The following is a 12,401-nucleotide window of genomic DNA, read 5'->3' on the forward strand; positions in this document are numbered from 1 at the left end:
GACAGGACCATCACAGATGGATCCTTCAGTCGCTGTAGCCTCACCGTGGTCCACAGAGGACACAGAAAGTGTGGGGTGCTTTACCAGCTCAGGGAATGGCTACTCTATATTGGAGCTCAGTTTCCTACATGGTATAAGACCAAAACAAACAACAAAAAAAAACCCTATGGTTTTGTCTGGCTTTAGTTCTGCAGTTGGCACCGAGGTCCATGTCTTTTGGAGAGTGGGGTCCTGAAACAAGCTGGGTTTTCTGGTGCATGGTGGCTTTTATTGCTTATCAGCTCCGGGAGCAGAGCTTACTCTGCTTTGGGACCACGTCACGTCAGTTTGGGGGGCACTCAATCACCCGGCCCTTCTGCCGCTCCTCTCATGGGGAAGTTTAAATATTAAAGAAAAACCCAGATTTGAAACTTGTTTTACATGAATCAGTGAAATTGAAGTAATAAATTATTCCATCTCATCAGGAACTGGAAGACAGTTTATAAGATTCCCTTCAAAGGCCATTATTAACGATTCAGAAGTTAAGATTCTTAAATATCACATGTGGAAAATTACTTTCCAGCACCCGTAGGCCTAATTTTCTTCCCCACATATGTTTGGCGTGTCTCACCTAAATTCAACAACTGGAGGGGCAGGATGAACGCTTTCATCTCCCACGGCTGTCTCAGCATCACACACTCTCTGTCACGCTCCTTTTCTGAGCGTGTCCCCTTGCCGAGGACAGGGTCGGGGGTCCACCCTCCGCCAAGGGCCATCACATTTGCATATGGAGGAAGAATTGTCCCTGTCCCAGCGTTTGTCGTGCACGGAGCGGGTTGATTTGATGAGATGTTGCTCAGGGCTGATCGGAGCTGCCGATGGCGTATTTTGGGGGACACACAGCCGACTGGCAGCTCTGCTCCCGCGCAGAGACCTCTCAGCTCAGGGCATGCTCTCGCAGGAGAGCCTGGGGTGAATTTGGGGGCTTTGCAATGAGAAGAAGCGCTCAGGCACTGACGGCAAAAACACTGCTTGCTGTGGCTGAACAGCCGTGGCAGCAGCAGCGCTGAGAGGACCGCGGCTGGCGCCCGTTAAAATTAATTCATTAGTGAATAGACTGCAAAGCTCTGAGAAGTGATTTGTCATGATTCGTCACCCACACCTTAAAGAAAACTAAGGCACCGGAAAAAGCCCTATCCAACCGGGGTGAGCAGATCATTTTTCTGCCCTTCCTTTGCATATTGATTTAATTCAATTATTGGACCCGGTTATACAATGCAGACCCTGGAGCAGGGGCACAGACTCCATTGGCCAAACCTTTGCAGCAGGGAAGTTTCATATAGGCAAGAACTCAGAGCTCTCTTAATGTTTTCAAACAATACTGTATATATATATTGAAGAAAACCACGGTAAGGTCTGAGCCAAAGTCAGTGAAAACTGACTACAGCCCTACAGCCAAAACCTCAGGGAGACAAGTCTGTGGAAGGAAAGGTTTACAGACACCCTCTCAAGGGAAACTGGAAAAAGAAAATGTAGAAAAGAGTTTACATGAATTAGTGTTGTACTCAGAAACCCTCTGAAGGACACTTGGAGCATCCCTGGTGCTGCACACACACGTGCTCCAGGGAAGGGGTAATGGGAATAAAGTGTCAGAAGGAAAAGGACTCCTGTTCAGGGGTGTTTCTGGTGACAGTGGCTTTGCTGCAGGTCCCTCCGGGTCACTGTTACAGCTCTGCCAAAGACGTTTTAGAGCAGTGAGGCAGAAGCGTCACTTTGCTTACGATGAAAAGGGCAGGGCCAATAAAGGGCGGTGAAGGAGGGGATGCAGCCAGAGGATCCGAGTGGGACACATTGGCCATGAGTGGCAACAAAACCACCTGCATTTAGCAGGACTCAGCTCACACCCTGACCCACAACCAGGACAGCAAAATAATATGGCACAGTTCAGACTCCTCTGTTGCGGATGCCTCAAGGCCTGGCCCGAATCATAGAATGGTTTAGGATGGAAGAAACCTTAAAGATCATCTAGTCCCACCCCCCCCTGCCCCGGGCAGGGCCACCTCCCCCCAGCCCAGATTGCTCCCAGCCCCGTCCAACCCGGCCTTGAGCACCTCCAGGGATGGGGCAGCCACAGCTTCTCGGGGCACCCTGCGCCAGGGGCTCACCACCCGCACAGGGAAGGATTTCTTCCTCATATCTCATCTAAATCTCCCCTCTTCCAGTTTAAAGCCATTCCCCTTCGTCCTATGGCTCCCTTCCCTGATCAAGAGTCTCTCCCCAGCTCTCCTGGAGCCCCTTTAGGCACTGGAAGGGGCTCTAAGGTCTCCCCGGAGCCTTCTCTTCTCCAGGCTGACCCCCCCCAACTCTCCCAGCCTGTCCTCCCAGCAGAGGGGCTCCAGCCCTCCCAGCATCTTTGTGGCCTCCTCTGGACTCACTCCAACGGGTCCACATCTTTCTTATGTTGGGGGCTCCAGAGCTGGAGGCAGTACTCCAGGTGGGGTCTCACGAGAGCAGAGCAGAGGGGATGGCCCCACTTCTGATGCAGCCCAGGATACGGTTGGCCTTCTGAACTTCAATTGCACATCACCAGCTCTTGTTGAGCTTCTCGTCAATCAGCACCCCCAGGTCCTTCTCCTCAGGGCTGCTCTCCAGCCATTCCCCCGCCCAGCCTGTATTTGTGCTTGGGATTGCCCCAGCCAAGATGTAGGACCTTGCACTTGGCCTTGTTGAACTGCATGAGGTTGGCATGGACTCACCTCTCCAGCCTGTCCAGGTCCCTCTGGATGGCATCCCTCCCCTCCAGCATGTCTACCTCACCAAACAGCTTGGTATCATTGGCAACCTTGCTGAAGGTGCACTCAATCCCACTGTCCGTGTCACCAACAAAGATATTGAACAGCACCGGTCCCAGTACTGACCCCTGAGGAACACCATTTGTCACTGGTCTCCACTTGGCCATCGAGCCATTGACCACAACTCTGAGTGCAACCGTCCATCCCGTTCTTTATCCACCGAGTGGTCCATCTGTCGAATCCATGTCTCTCCAATTTAGAAAGTAGGATATTGTGTGGGACAGTGTCAAATGCTTTGCACAAGTCCAGGTAGATGACATCAGTTGCTCTTCCCTTGTCCACTGCTGCTGTAACCCCCTCGTAGAAGGCCAATCTCAGTTGCGGAATACACCACGGACTCCAATAAGCCCGGAGTCCCATGCTGATTTAAAGTACCTTCATCTAGACCAGCAATTCACCTCAGACATTACCTCATGCATAAGTATGTTACAGCGGTTAATCTGTGAAATATTTTTAGATAACAAAATTAACCGGTTCAAAACTTAATTAATCCTATTTCCTTCCCAAATGGTTTCCTTCAAACGGTACTTGAAATAGTTTTACTTTCCCCCATTGTCTGTCTAATGCACTGATGAACTTTTCCTTCTGAGCTTCTCCTTATTTTAATTGTCTGCTCATCCAACCATCCCTTCTGATAATTAAGCAAGTTAATAATATAGAGTGATCTTTACAAATTAAACTTCTTTCCTTGTTAAGCAAAAGCAGAACTTTTGTTGTTGTTTAAAGAGGTGGAGTTTTTTTTACTTTCCTCATTTAAAAGAACAGCTAATGCTTTTGGAAGTCGTGGCAACCCACCTGCCACAGAGGTGTCGGTGTCAATACTTTTTGCATGAAATAATACAAAGGTTTTGCATTAGATAATACAATGAGGTTTTCTAGGGAGTTTGAATCAGCAGATCTTATGGTCACTTAATCAGGGTGGACTGAGCAAAACAAAGAGAAAGCGAAGGAAATCATAAACCAGTCGGGAATAGTGATGCAGCCGCTGTCATCTTCTGCTTGGACAGTCCCTGATGCTCAACCTATGAACACATCACCAGTCTCACCTTCTTGGTCACTAATGCTTGGTTCTGTTGTATCCTTTTCTGCACATGTAATTACCATTCCAGAAAAGCTTAGGCATTTCTGCCTTGCCTCACCTGCCAAAAGCAGCTGCCTTGGATGCACGCTGTGGAGCCCAGGCGCGTGTCAGCCTGCCGTGGTGGGTCCATGGCATCTCTGCTGCCAGGCAAAGCCAGTGTCTCATCAGTGTTTCCCCACCGGAGGTCACTTGCTGAGGGTCCTTCTCTTGCCAGTGTGGCCCCTCACAACATGCGCGGTGCAGAGCAGAGGACAGTACCTACCCAGCTGCACATCTGGCTCGGGGGGAGCTGTGGCAGCTGCTCACCCACAGCAGAGCTGGGCCCCAGCACAGCTCTCTGTGGCATGTAGTAGAGCCCGCTCTAAATCATTTTAGGGCTACAAAGCTGGTGAAGGGTCTGGAGGACAAACCTTATGAGGAACGACTGAGGGATCTGGGGTTGTTTAGCCTGGAGAAGAGGAGGCTGAGGGGAGACCTTATCACCCTCTACAACTACCTGAAAGGAGGTTTTAGAGAGATGGGAGCTGACCTCTTCTCCCTGGTGACAAGAGGACAATAGGACAAGAGGAAACGGGTTCAAGTTATGTCAGGGCAGGTTTAGATTGGATGTTAGGAAGCATTTTTTCACCGAAAGGGTTATTAAGCATTGGAATAGGCTGCCCAGAGAGGTGGTGGATTCATCATCCCTGGAGGTGTTTAAGAAAAGGGTAGGTGAGGTGCTTAGGGACATGGTTTAGAAGTGGTGGTGTTTTTATCAGGGTAGGTTAACGGTTGGACTTGATGATCTTAAAGGTCCCTTCCAACCTCAGCGATTCTATGATTCTATGATTTTCATTGTCAATGGAGACAAAGGCAAGAGTTCTTCCATCGTGCTCCACATCAGACATGACAGCAGCCCACTTGGAGTTTAAATTCTGCTGAGGAGGAAAATGTCTTCACACAAGCACATTGACATGTATTACATTTCATATATTACGTTCCATATGCATATGCATGCACACACACACATATATACACACACATAATTACATACATTACAGATAGATAGACAGAGATAGATAGATAGATAAATAGATGATAGATGATAGATGGATAGATGGATATATATCAGCTCATGTTTGTCATAGGAGAGCTCCCTGGCAAACAGCCTGAACTGGTGAGAATGGGGTCACGGAATCACAGAATCACAGAGTTTCAGAGTTGGAAGGGACCTCTAGAGATCACCCAGCCCAACTCCCCTGCTAAAGCAGGACTGCCCAGAGCACATTACTCAGGACTGCTATTACAGGACTGGGTCGGCACCAGCAAGCTGGAGGAGCACCTCGTGGTGCGAAGCGGACGTAGAGCAGACAGCAAGCCACCTTGCCAAGGCGGTAAACTGGAAAATGTTTGGGAGCTGGAAACCCTGCCAGCCTTCATGCAAGCACTTTCGCAACTCTCATATTCCCCTTGGTACTGGCTGAGCCACCTCGTACAGCGAGCAGGAAGGGACCGACTCTTTGCTAGAAGTCTTTCAGTTCTTGATCAAAGTTTGCAGTGGGAAAGGCTTTGATCAGCCAGGGGGAAGTGCAACGGTGAAGAACTGCTCAGCAATGGCATGAAAGAGGGAAGCAGACTCCAGTCCCTCCACCAACACAGCAACAGGGAGGGGAAGTGGCTGCTAAAACTTCACAGAAAGCTGCACAAAGATCTCAAGTCTTTGAAAACTGCCACGGAAATGCAGAAGGGTTTAAGCAGCTGACAAAGATGACAGAGTTGGATGGAGCTTGCCAGCCAAGAGGAAGGGGGGAAGGTTAATCGCCAGCAGGGTGAAAGGAAATTAAAAGTCTATGTGCAAAAATGTGCTGGGAGGAGAGAGTGGGCCTAGGAATAACCGCTGAGTGGGAGGGTATTAATGCTGACTCAAAAGTGGCAAAGAAGTTATTGAAAGTTGGGCTGCCTACAGATCTAAGCAGTTGTCTTAGTACCAAAAGCCTTCATTAAATGCCAATAAAGCTTCCAGCCGTCTGGTTCTGAACCACCGAAGCTGATCTCTGCTCTGATTGTGCAGACCGCAGGGTAAGTCACCTCCTCGCCCTCCTGGAAAACGGCTCCGAGAGGAAAAAACACTGTAGTTACAGAAAGGTCAACCAAAATGAATGAGCTCGTCAAGCCCGGACCAAACAGGCCCAGGGCGAGTGGCTGAGCAGCAGTGGCTTTAACCAGTTTTATGGGCTAAACCCATGTTACTGCTCTGTAACCAGAAGGAAATCACTGATTTGCAAGCCGAATTTGTAATCAGATGGTTTGTGTGAGTTCACATATGTACCGGATAACACCGCTCTGCCAAATACCTCGTCTGTGCCCAAGTGGACTTCAGGCTATCACTGTGCATTTAGCAGCAGAATCGACTAGAAGTTTAGCGGCGAATATGTACATTCCCCTGTCCCGTAAATGCTCTTAGAACAAAAACATCCTAATCCAAACAGCTCAGGTATCACCTGCCCTTCTCAAAAGTGAACGCTGCGCTACAAAATAAAGTGCTGCGTGCCTAGAAGTGCGTGAAAACAAGAGCACCAGAAAAGAGCAAAAGAAGGTCGTAGGTATGATAAAACAATCGCACAGAAACTACCGTAAAAGCCCTTTTCCCTGTTAAAAAGCAAACCGAACCACCGTGGGAAACACCCAAACTGCAGATGAGAGAGAGATGTCTGGACCAGGGGGCCCTGCCTCGCTGCCCTTCGTGTGCTAAGAGAGGATGAGGAAGATAAAGAGACAAGGAAGTTTGTCCTGTTTTGGAAAAACCTCATGAACAGATAGAGAATAAACCTTTTCTGCTTGCTATATGATAATGTATGATGGGGATGAGTGAGAGGATGGCACAGCTTGGGAGCACCGAGGTCGGGTAACGGAGCTGATGGCCGCAGTCTGGTCTGGCTTGACTGCCTGAGAAAGGGGTTTATTGGGCTGAGCACCCCTGGAATTACACCTGACTCGGGTCAGAGAGGGTTGTCCTTTGCCTGCATAAAACTAGCGCGAGACATAGTAGTGTCGTGTAGCAAAATACTACCTTAACGTTGTTCCCAGCTCGCTCACCAATGGCAGAAAACGAACCAGCCAGCGACTCAATGAAGGAAAAATGTCTGTGCTGTTCCTCACGTGTGTTAGCGCACGCAGACTTTTGGGGTAACCGTTACGGATTCAGCACCAGCAGCCAAAGAGGATGGCAGTGTGAAATTCCCTGCAGGAACCCGGCCTTCAGCCTCAACGGCTGAGCACTTATTTGAACAGGACCTTGATTTGTGCTGATGAAGGCAGCTGTCAAACCACCCAGGGAGCCGTGCTTGGTAAGTAACCATGATATTTAAACCCCACAACCTTTTAAAAAGTGCACGATCTGGCTTAAAGGGCAGCCTTCCTGAAATAAATGACTCTGAAATCTCTTAGGTCAGATTTAAAAAAAAAAAAAAAAAAAAAAATCCATAATGGACAGACATCACATTATTTTACTATGAGAAGATTAATCACTAATATCTGGCAATTGATTTGTAAGCTACATTTATTTATGATGTGTTTGTGCAGGACCACGCGCGCCCTTATCTATTATCCAGCTCCCGAGGAGTTACTTAGTGCAAATAAATCAATACGATGCATCGATTAAATTATATAAAGACTCTTGGAAGTTGGACAAGTGAAAGTTTCTGCAGTCATTCTCAGGTCTCTCATCTATGGGCTGGGAGCTGGCAAATTCTGGCTGAAAGAAAGCCAAAGGAGGTTGGTGAGCTCGACCCGGCCCCTGCCGCCGGGTTCCTGCGGCTGCCTGTGCTTTCCCGCGCCGTACAAGTCCTCATTGGCATTACCGGTGCATGCTGCAGCCCAAGGGCAACGAGGAGCGGGGTGATTTTCTCCTCTTTTGTCCAGGCTGCAGGATATCTGGGACTCCTTCAGCGATGGCTGTGACGACCAGTAACAGGCTGCAGTCTGCGAACTGGTGCCTGAACACATACAGGGCAAACGGATGGCAAGAAAGCACCCACAAAATCCCACCCCTGTTTTCCTTCACCCCCTTGCTTTAACGTTCCCCTCGTTTGCCTGTGCAAATCCTGGCCAAGAAGGCGTTGCGTGTACGCTGCTGCCTTCCTCCCTTCCCCTCCGCCTGGCTGCTGTGCCTCCTGCCCTGGGAAGCGCTGGGGGCAGCCGGCGGCAGTCCTGTCCCACCGCTGCCTAAAGACACGGCGGCACCAAAGCAAGCGAATACGCCCGACGTGCCCCGAGATATCAGCTCTTGAGCATCTCAAGTCGCACATCCCAAATTAATTGGCATTCTTGACTGAATCTTTCTGTGTTCCTTATCTATAAAGTGATAATGTTTCTCCCCTGCCTTACTGGGCTTCAGAGAGACAAATTAATTAATAGTTTGCATGTGAAATAAACAAACATGACTGGAGTAATGAGTGTCAGGGAAAAAAAAAACCAAAACAAAACAAAACCAAAAACCAAAACAAAACCCAAGCACAAACAGTATTTCATCTTTCCAGCACGGCTGAGCAGTATGCAGTAAACAAGGGCTGGGGCCACACGCTGAATGACGGGAAGAAAACAGGTTTTTGAATCGCTGCCCACTGATTTGCATCAGGCAGTCTGCTCGGCAACGGCGGCAGGGCCCCCGTGGAAAAAACAGCATTTGATCATATAACGAGCCAGCGCTGGAAGCCCAGGAAAGGGGCCGCGGTTCAGGATAAGACTTTTCCTGCGCCTCGCACGCTTGACTTTGTGCCGTTTGAACACTGTCATATAAACTTGTCTGTTAGCTTATATAATTTAATAGAAATTTAATAAAGTTTATGAAGCTTATCTGTACTATCGCGGCTGCGCGCGGGACTGCGTCCTTTGAAAGTGCATTTGTTAAACGTGCGGTGGTTCGAATTATCCTGACAAGCGCAAAACAAAGATCTTGCGTAATTCACTGCATCTGGCAAAGAGAGAATTTTACAAGTCATAACAACACGTATCGAAAGAATTATGTAAAACTCACCCATAATTTAAAATGTCACTAGAATCGCTTTGTAATTAGGGCAAGGCCTTTAAAAGGCTCCCGGTGGAAGCTGAAACCTCTGTGACAGAGACTCAGCTGAATGCATATAGGTAAAATACAAGTGTAAGGAATGGAACCTGTGTTGTGTGGTGGAACTGGAAGGGCCGATGGCGTGAACACAGCCTCTGTGCCCGGCAGCACCAGGAGAGCTGGAGGTGGCCTCCACACCCTGCAGAGATGCTCTTGGGCATGCCCTATAGGTCACGGCTTCTTTTATAGGCAGAGGTTTGTCAAGTTTGGGCATCGCACGCAGAAACTCCTGCTTAGAGACAAGCTTTGGATACCCCGTGACTTCACAGGACGTCGTGGTCCTTCCAGCCTGTCTCCCGTGCCAGCCCAATGCGATGGGCCATGCTAGGGGTGGGGGGGCGAGACGACGTGCTACAAAAATTGGCGGGACCTAGAAATGCCTTATCCGTCGATAACTTGTGTGTTCAGCAGAGTTCTACAGGAATTGAAGAGAAGAAATGAAAAGCGGATGGCAGGGAACAACTTAGTGACATCTAACATCAAAGAGCAAAGAGATAAGAGTTATTATTTAGACCTGTCAAGTCTCCGCCGTACCCAAAGGGAGAAAGCAGGCGTGACCTACTTGCAGAATTAAGAATTCACCAGGAAATCAGGTTTTTAGGATTCAGGAGACAGTCCATCCTCTAAAACCAAATTTCTGTTGTGAAAACCCAGCTTTGGCTTATGACTCGGCTTGAAACGCTGCTTCATTATTCGAGCTACCAACACTCTCCTCCTGCCCCAGCTTCTGGCAGCTCTCCGGATGCACCCGGTCACTTCCCGGTGAGTGGGAGATGATGCTGAGCTGCGGCAAAAGGTTCTCATGTAAGCGGGGGCTCCGGCCCCAGAACAGCAGCTCACATGTGGCTCAGTGCAGTTAATGCACCCTGCCAAGAAACCGGGGAAAAAATCCAAACCGGCCTTCCACAGCCCAGCGGGCAGGGGTATGTTGTTGTATGAACAACACAAAATGGGGCTGAGCTGTGGGGAGTTGGAGGGAAGGAGTCAGGGATGGGGCTGTGTGGGTGGGGGGCGGCTGGAGCTGCCAGGAGCTGCAGGGATGTGCCTCCCCCAGGACTTGGCAAGAACCGCTGAAAAGGCACAAGCCTTAAATTTGCAGGTGCAAAATTCCAATTTAATCATGCAGGTGCAAAATTTAAACTTGCAGAGCAACATTTTTTGCTCTGCTCATGCGGGTGGATTTCTGTGTCTCCCTCCACATCGTACCTGAGAAATGCAACATCCTTGCGGGACAGGCTGAGAGAGTTGGGGGGGTTCAGCCTGGAGAAGACCTTAGAGCTCCTTCCAGTGCCAAAAGGGGCCCCAGGAGAGCTGGGGAGGGACTCTTGATCAGGGATGGGAGCAATGGGAGAGGGGAAACAGTTTTACACAGAGAGAGAGGAGATTGAGATGAGATATTCAGAAGAAATTCTTGGCTGTGGGGGCGGTGAGCCCCTGGCGCAGGCTGCCCCAAGAAGCTGTGGCTGCCCCATCCCCGGAGGTGCTCAAGGCCGGGTTGGACGGGGCTTGGGGCAACCTGGGCTGGGGGGAGGTGGCCTTGCCCGGGGCAGGGGGTGGGACTGGATGGTCTTCAAGGTCCCTTCCAACTCTAACCATTCTATGATTCTATGACCATCACAGCCGCCGAGCAGCTGCTCTGCAGTGGGTATGTGGGAGCACCAGTTAGGCACGGGGCGCTGAGCCAGCCAGCCGTGAGCCTTTGAGGGATCTGTCCAAGCACAACACCAAATTCTGGGCTGATATAACAACTTTCTTTCATTACATTCCTTCCTTTGTGTGCAGCGGAACAAGGGAATATTTGTCTGTCTACAAAGAGGGCCTGACCCCGCGCACCTGAACAGCACTTGTCTGGGGTGAACAAAGACAAAGTGCTCAGCCCGCAGCCCTGTTTTGCTCCTTCTCCTCTTGGGAGGTTTGCAGGAATGGGCTTTCTCTGGGCTGGAGAACAAAGCGAGGCAGCGCTACTGATAGCATCAAACCCAGAGGGACTCCTGCAGAAAAAGCAAGCTTGGAGCAGGAGGAAGGAACAAAAGGGGAATGTTTCGCTGCAGAGGGGCATCGAGACTAACCACAGCCGATGGAGAGAAAAGACGGCACCGGTGATGCTGAGGAAGGGGCATCCCGGGTACCAAAAAAAAAAAAGGCTTTGGAAAGATTGCTCAGGTGTGGTACACAGGAGGGGGGCGAAGGATGTTTAACTGATCCGTCTGGCCACGCGCACTCGTGCTCCAGTAACTAAAGACTTTGGAGCTCTTTTTTCCAAATTTGAATCTTTTTCCTTCAGCTGTGGGTTGTACCCAGTGTTGGAAAGGGAAAAGAAGGGATAAGGTGGGGGGTGTTTAAAGAACTGGAAGTCTAGAGCTGGTAAGTGGCTGTCTCAGACCTCCACAACTGTACCATCAGGGCTCTGCTCTCAGCTGCAGATGTTAGAAACATCTGTGCATCGCAGGCTGCCCAGAAACCTGTGCAGGGGAACTTTCCAGATATCGCTCGGTTCCCCAAGGCTTGCCGAGGCCGGGAGCCAAACCCACCAGCCTAACGACAACCTGCTAAGCTTGATTTCTGGCTGCTGCCGGTCCTGCTGTGTTCACTGCTCTCCTGCAGCCTCGGCACGTTTCCTGGATCCCCCCTCCCCCCTCCCCCCTCCCCAGCTCTATGGCACCGGATAAAAAGAAAACACGAAAACTAGAAGCACCGAAGTAGCAGCTAAAATTCTAGCTCTCAAGACGGAGGAAAAAAGCTGACTAAAACCATAGTAAGTGCACCGCAAAACCCCAAGTACATCCCGATGTTCTTATTTTTAAACTTCTGACTTTTAAGCTTATTTGGCTGACCTTGTGGTTTGGGATTTATAAACCGAAGTATATTAGCATCTCGATTTATGCTAACAGATCGGCAAGTTCATTGTACCACTGCATTTGGCCGTGGAAAGGCACCCTCTAACCTCAGGCACCGTGGGCATCTCAATTAAAAACAAACGAACGCCCATGACAAGCACCAGAGCTCACGGCCGAGCAGAACTGAGCTCCGCTCCAAACGAAGCAAACACGGGCGATGAGGGAGCGGGGGGAGAGGGCTCATTCCTGTTCCCGTGAATATTTATGGAAAGGTGAGAAGTGAGTCGACCCAAAGGAAATCAATAAGGGTTTTCCCCATCCGCTTCAACAACCTTTGGAGCTATGGCATTCCCCGGGGGTTCACCCTCCCGCAGCTCTGCCGGCCGCTGCGGGGTTTGGGACCCACATCACCTCCTCCTTCCCCGGGGCACCAAAGAAAAGCCTCTGCCGTGCCTCTTAAGCAGCCCCTGGGGACCGCTTAGAGCCGGCTGTCACCAGCCGCGTCCTGGAGACACCGGGAAAGGAGGTTTTTTTTTTGTATTTCATGT

This window comes from Vanellus vanellus (assembly GCF_965231255.1).
Source record: "Vanellus vanellus genome assembly, chromosome: 10".
In the NCBI taxonomy this organism is placed as follows: Eukaryota; Metazoa; Chordata; class Aves; order Charadriiformes; family Charadriidae; genus Vanellus; species Vanellus vanellus.